Here is a 7,341-nt window from a genome sequence, read left to right on the forward strand (position 1 = left end):
CCAGCTCAGGGGAGTGGGGCCAGCTCAGGGGAGTGGGCCCAGCTCAGAGGAGTGGGGCCCGCTCAGGGGAGTGGGGCCTGCTCAGGGGAGTGCACTTGCTGCCAAGCCAGGCCACCTGAGCTGAACCTCCATGATGCTGGTGCTGTGGCCCACGCCTACATACATACTAAATAAATTAATTAACATAACTAACGGTAGAAGAAAAATAATAAAAACCATGGAAATTGATATATCAGAGAGCAGGCTCTCATTATTCTGAGACGAGTTGATGAATAATAGAAGAGACAACCAGTGGACAGCCTCTGAGGAGTGGATGCCTCTGAGGAGTGGCCAGGAAGGCTGGCAGAGGGCAGGGATCACGGTTTTTATTATTATTATTATTATTATTATTATTATTATTATTATTATTATTATAGCACTTTTAGTACTAGCTGGCTTTATAAGCTACATAAAATTTTAAGCACTTGACAAATCTGAGGGTTTGACATTTCTGAGTTGAAGATTTTCTTCATCCTCACTTCCATGTCTGTGAAGCCCTGGGTCACTAAGATCTTAAAATATGGGCTGGCACCTTTCAGGCTTCTATTGTACAATGTGAGAAAAGTGGAGGAAACTCGTGTCTTTTACTTTTAACTTTCTAGGCTTATCTTTCAAAGGTTCAGTCACCCTTCGAAACTTCATCCTCTTATATTCTGATTTTATTTAAAATATTTAAGAACATAGTATAAAGGTTTACATAACTGTGACACTAAAGCCTGGAGAATGTGGGATTAGAGAAACTCCACAGCTCTCCATCATTGGATGTAGGAAGAAAATTCTTAATCAATTACAGCAAGTTGAACGCAGCCATGTTTATCACTGTGCTATTCACAATAGCCAACATATGGAGCCAGCCCAGATGTTTATCCAGAGGAATGAATGGAGAACAATAAGTTTTATAGACATGAAGCATAAGAAGAAATCCAAATCTGAAAGCAGATATTACATTTCATGGTGGAATATAGATTGCATCCCAAAATCTCTTGGCAAAGTCCATCAGGATAAAGACAAACATAAGATGACCACCATTGTCCTTTAGCACTGCTGGGAAAGCCCTTGCTGAAAAATAACAGGTTGGCTTACAGGAAAGAAAGATAGGCAACTATTCTTAGTCACAGATGAGGCACTCATCTATTGAGAAGACACAAAGGAATCATTTGAGGAAACTAAATTTAACTAGAAAGCTCAGGGTGGAGGTGTAGCAGAATGCTTACTTAGCATGTGTGAGGCCAAAGTCTAGAACACATAAGCAGTAAAGTTCCCTGAAGCCATTTTACTCAATAACTGTTCTTTCACCAACTTGACTGAAAATGCAAGTTTGGAGCTAGGACGCAGCTCAGTGGTAGAGACTTTCCCAGCACACACAAAGCCTGGAGTCTGATCCTCAGCTTGGCATAAGCCAAGCACAATGGCTCAGGGCTATAATCCCAGCACCAGGGAGATGAGGGCTCCCCCCTTTTCTCAATAGAAGGGGAATGGGGGGTGAGGGACTCACCCTGGCCAACTTGCCCTTAGATAGATGAAGATTACCCTTCATCTATCCTCTAATCTAGGTTGAAGTTGATGCCAACCTAGACTACAAGAGACTGAAGGAAAGAAAGGAAATGTCTTAACTAGGGTTTAGGGTTTCTTAGTTAGGGTTTCTATTGCTGTGACAAAACACCACAACCAAAAAGCAACATGGAGAGGAAAGCATTTATTGGGCCTATATTTCTTCATTGTAGTCCATCACTGAGAAAAGCCAGAACAGGAACTCAAACCGGGGAGTAACCTGGAGGCAGGAGCTGATGCAGAGGCCGTGGAGGGGTGCTGCTTACTGGCTTGCTCATCATGGCTTGCTCAGCCTGCTTTCTTAGCCAACCAGCCCAGGGGTGGCACCACACAATGGGCTGGGCCCTCCCGCATCAATCACCAAGCAAGAAAATGCCCTCCACATGGCTCTAATAGAGGCGTTTTCTCTACTGAGGACCCCTCCTTTCCAGCTTCTATCAAATTACACGAGACCAGCCAGTACAGAAAGAAGAGAAACAGACAGAATAGTCCTGAACTTTAAAAAGTCCACATGGAAGAGGCTTGTAAAGCACCAAACAGAATTCAGAAGAAGGAAACAATCCTGACCACATCCTGGTGAAATTTCTAAACCCAAAGGCTAGAGAGGAAACACTGAAGGATTCCAGACAGATGCAGTTGCCCGAATGAAAAGACAATCAGGCTGAGGTCAGATTTCTCATCTGCAATATTTGACTCACGAGCACTGAAACAACGGTGACAGAAAAGACCACAGATGAAGCTTTCTATTTCAACCAACTTATCGCTGTGTTTATGTAAAAAGCGAAAGACATACATTTTTTGAGACATACAATAAAATAGAATAAACAGAAATTATGTAGACACATGTGTTTTCCAAAGAAAACTGTTTTAAATCAATCAAAATTAAATCCAGAATAAAGATCTCAAAATGGAACAAGACAGAAAACATGTAGGAAACAGTGGTAAACCCAAAATGAAGCACAAGTCAGAGTTAATCTAAATAAACTGTGCAAGTGTGATTGCAGAGCCCGAGGGAAGACTCAGGAGCCATGCTGGAAACGTAAAGTCATTTATAAAGATGGGGAAAGCCCGGATGTCAACTTCTGAGAATACCTGCTTTATTTTATGAGTGTGGGTGTTTTGTCTGCATGTATGTTAGTGTACTGCTAACATGCTTAGTGCCCAGGTTAGCCCGAGGCTTTGGATCTCCTGGAGCAAGAGAGCCACCCAAAGTGAGTGCCGGAAGCCAATCTGGGTCGTGTGCCAGCAATATGTGTTCTTAACTGCTGATACCTTAGGAAACAAAAGCTGGGGTGGGGGGGTGGGCAGGCACTGGGCGAGTGGGAGAGCAAACAGTGGAAGAAGCTAACAGCGTATGTGATTCAGTTGGGAGAATGCTGGCCTAAAAGGCCTGGATCTGCTCCTCGGGGCCACAGGCATCCAGCTTGGTGGCGTGCACCTGGGTTCAAGGTCACACACAGCTAGTTCAAGTCCAGCCTAGGATACACGAGACTCTGCCTCAAAAACAAAGCAAAGGAAGAAGCGAATTGTTGAAAATATTTAAAGCAGGACACAGGGGACACAGCCTTAGACCTAGAACTCAGAGGCTGAAGTAAACAGATCATGGGTTCAGGGTCAGCCTGAGATAGGTAGTAAGTCTTTGTTAATAAAACAGACTCACACAAAACAGCAGATCTATTCCTCAATGCCCCAGAATGGGATCTTTCTTGGACATGGAGTCTTTACAGTGTTAATTATGTCAAAGTGGGCCATTGGGATGGAGCCTAACCCAACATGACTCATGTGTGTTTATAAAATGCTGACATTTTATAAAGGTAGACCTTAAAAGTACAGGATGAGTGTATTACTGGAGAAACCTTTGTAAACTCAAGGCCAGCAGGAGCCCAGTGCACACCAGGCTCACCAGAGAAAGGAAGGATGCTCCCTCAGGGCCTTCAGAGAAGCAGCTCACTGCCAGCAGCCCTTGACCCTGAAAACCTGGTTAAACCTCCTGATGCCCAATGGTCAGGCTAGACCTTGGGCACTAAAGCACAAGTGGGAAGGAATGTCCAGGGTACAACCTGGCAATATAGATTGCAAGTTCATACATGTTAAACAGGACTGAAAAAGGACATTTCATAAAGACAAAAAAGCCAAAAAAAGAAAAAAAAAAAACCTGGGCAACATATAATGTTTTTTTGTTTGTTTTTTTTTTGTTATGAAACAGTAACTTAGTGAAATATGTATGATGCAAAATCAGAGTCAGAATAAGGTGGCAAACTACTTTCAGATAGGAAAGAGAGCCTATTTCTCTTTCAGAATCTGGCAGCTTGAATTGTCAAAAAGTAGATAAAGGATAAACAGGACTTGAGGATGATGAAGAGCAACATTGATGAGAAGCTGACAAATTGCAAATAAAGTTTTGCACTTAAAGCTTCAACTACTCAGAAATAAAAGGAAAAAAACTAAATAAAATATAAATAAAAAGAAAGAAAACAAAACACCACAATCAACTTGTTACTCTTGTCTGCCTTTCTCACAGCGTCTCGCCGACCCAGTGCTGAACGAATGGTTGCCCAAGCCACTCTCTCCCTTGGATACCTCATCTTTGGGGTGCATCCTTTCAGTCCTAAGGGGGTGTCTGTTATACAGCAAGAAGGGACTGGTTTTGGGAAGGACGCGGTTAAAGGACATCTGTGTGTCAGGTGGTAACCATCTGGCTGGTGGTCTCAGATTTCCTTGTCTGACTAAGGAAGGCCCTAGTGAGCTGGCAGGATCTTGATCCTTTCAGATCGATATAACAAAATACTGTACATAGGGTAGTTCATAAACAACAGAGATTTACTTCCTGCTGCTTTGGAGGTGACAAAGTCTACAGACTGGTGGAAGGTGTGAAGAAAACTCCTTTGAGTCTTCCAGAGGGCTCCATCTTCAATGACCTCCAGTAAGGGTCCTCCTCCTCCTCTCACTACTTTGGGGGGGTCAAGATCATAACATGAGTTGGGGATGGGAACCACAGATAAACTATAGCAGGTAGTCTTAGGGTGTGTGCTCCTCTAGATAAAGCCAATCTCAGTCCTTGCCTTTCCTTCCTTCCTCCAGCCCTTGTGGTAGAGCCAGCCCAGCCCTCACTCTAGAGTCCAGCATCCCCACAGAACAAGGGAATTTCTGACTCCCTCCCTGACAGGAATGAGGAACACAGGCTCTCTCACTGCTTCACCTTGCCATTGAACCCACTTTCAGAGCTACATACCAGCTCATCCCTGCAGATGGAGAGAAAACATGCTTTGTGGTAGATACATCCAAGAGTTCTCAATGGACAGCAAGGATCACCTCTGAGTCTAGCTTTCTTTACTCCTCACATGGCCAGGCTCCCCTCCAACTACTCCCTCCTGGACTTCAGCCTAAACAAAGTTTCCTGAAAACACATCTTTCCTTGAAAACAGGCTAAGATAGAAACGGCAATTTCATGAGAAGCCCTTGACAGCTGAGTTCTGCCCACCAATGGCTTACACTACACTCAGGCCTGGCCTCAGATACGCTACTGAAATGTAAGCCATGTAGGACAGGCTCTCCAGCCAGAGCCTGCTTTCCAAAGGCCATTCTCACACTGAAAACAGTCTGTTCTGTGCCAGGTGGAGTCGTGCACCTGTGGTCTCAGCACCTGGGGACCGGACGATGAATCGGAGATCGTTGTGGGCTACATTAGACACCAGGCCAGTACAACAGTTCAGCAGGCCTAGCCTACCTACGTCATCTAAGTTTGATACCCAGGACCCAGCCCAAACGTTGTCCTCTGCCTTCCACACTGTGGGTGTCCGAGCCCCTGGGCACATATACATGCACACATAAATAAATAATGCAATAATAATAAATAATAAACAACCTTACTTCTGGTGATGAAAACACACCCGCATCCGTGCTTTAAGTAGCTAGTTCTCCACGTATGGCAATGGATTATTAAGGGATAAAATAATTTTAACACACATGGAAATGTAAAAGGCATAGCACATTCATTTGAAGCATGGTGTTACACCTGTTTACATAGATTTTTATAAGCAGGAAAAGCACAGCCATTTCAGTTGCTTACGGAATATTCATAAAAATGATTGTGCACTTGGCACAGAGATAATGTTCATAAATTCCAGGACATAAAGATTTCATAAAGCACACTGCCTGCCTGCAATTCAATTAGGCCAGAAATCAACACAGGAATGCGGAAACACTGCAAAAGCAGACACAAGACTCCTTCAGAATTAAAGGGTGATTTTCAAAATACTCCCTGAATAAAAAAGGAAATAGATGCACAATTTATGTAGGTGCTAACAAATGGAGAGAGATTTATAGGAAAGCTTCTGGGAAGCGGACCCTTGAATCTATTTATTGTTTTATAGAAGAATGAAAGCAAGGGGATCCTGTTTGGGCAGTCGTGGGTTGGCACTCCTTCCCTGTCTGCTCCACCTTTATGGACTGAGCCTAGGCCCCTGACATGTGGGTTTCCTAGCAAGGGCTGTCTCTGACATGGACGCTGCTGCCTGCTTTTAGATCACTTGCCTCTGGCTGGGCTGCCTTGTCTGGCCTCAGTGGGAGAGAATGTGCTTAGACCTGATGCAACTGTATGCGCTGGGGTGGGTTGGCAAGGGGGGTGCTCCCCCTTTTCTCAATAGAAGGGGAATGGGGAGTGGGGTACTCACCCTGGCCAACTTACCCTTAGTTAGATTGCTTTTCAGTTGCTGAAAGGAGGGACGGAAGACAGCGCCTGAGTTACCCCCAGAGTGTGCGGTGGAGAGTTACCTTACATTTCGGAGAGTTTACAGAGTCTTCCTAGGAACTGGTTCTCGACCAGCTCTTGGGAGACAGCCTAACCGCTCAGAAGCCCTTGCTTGGTAGGAGCCCTTGGATAGCTGGGGCTGCAAACGGTGACTAGCAGGGTGGTTTGCATAAGGGTGTGGCAGTTACCGCTGCAGTGGCTGGGGGCTGGGCCATTAAGGTGTAGTGTTGGCCCCCTAGACCTGAGTCACTGAACCCCAATAGAAATCCTGCATAACTGAATTTCCCTTATAGGTAATGGTCTGCATGTGTCACTGTTTGCTTTCCTTGGGTTTTTTTTTTGTTTGTTTGTTTGTTTTGTTTGTTTGTTTGTTTTTTTGAGATGGGGCCTAGACTCTCCTCCAACTCAGTATGTAGCTAAGGGTGATAATGAGCTGCTTATTGTCCTTCCCTTAGCTCATTTTGAGTCATAAGACTTCAGGCTTTGAAAAGGGGAGAGTTAGGCCCTGTGACATACTTCTATAATCCCACCACTCAGGAGGCTGAGGCAAGGAGGATTTTGAGTTCAAGGCCGGTTGGGATATATAGTGAGATTTTGTTTAAAAAACAAACAAAACAAAGCAAGAAAACAAAACCCCAACAAGGCAAAATAACAAATCATAGATGGTGGGGTGCATTTTATTTGTACAAAGTAACTAGGACTTGGCTTTCTTTCAAAGAAAGCTGTGTAAGTGGAAGTATATTTTACATGAAATTTCATGGATTTTCTTAAACCTTGTTAAATGTTGGTGTTTTAATTTGATTTTATGGTTTTTGGTGTGTGTTATTTTGTTGTAAAAGCCTTGTACAGCTCTAATCAAGATTAAATGCCTGTGAAACGGTTTCTTTAAAAGGCAACGGGTCACAAGAATCTTGGGTTTGTTCCAGCAAAGAAAGATTGGCTCAGGCAGGGGAAACTCAGTGACATTTCACCACCATAGCGAATAAAAGAGAAAAATTATG

The sequence above is a fragment of the Psammomys obesus genome, unplaced genomic scaffold (genome assembly GCF_907164565.1).
Source record: "Psammomys obesus unplaced genomic scaffold, mPsaObe1.curated_primary_1811, whole genome shotgun sequence".
NCBI lineage: Eukaryota > Metazoa > Chordata > Mammalia > Rodentia > Muridae > Psammomys > Psammomys obesus.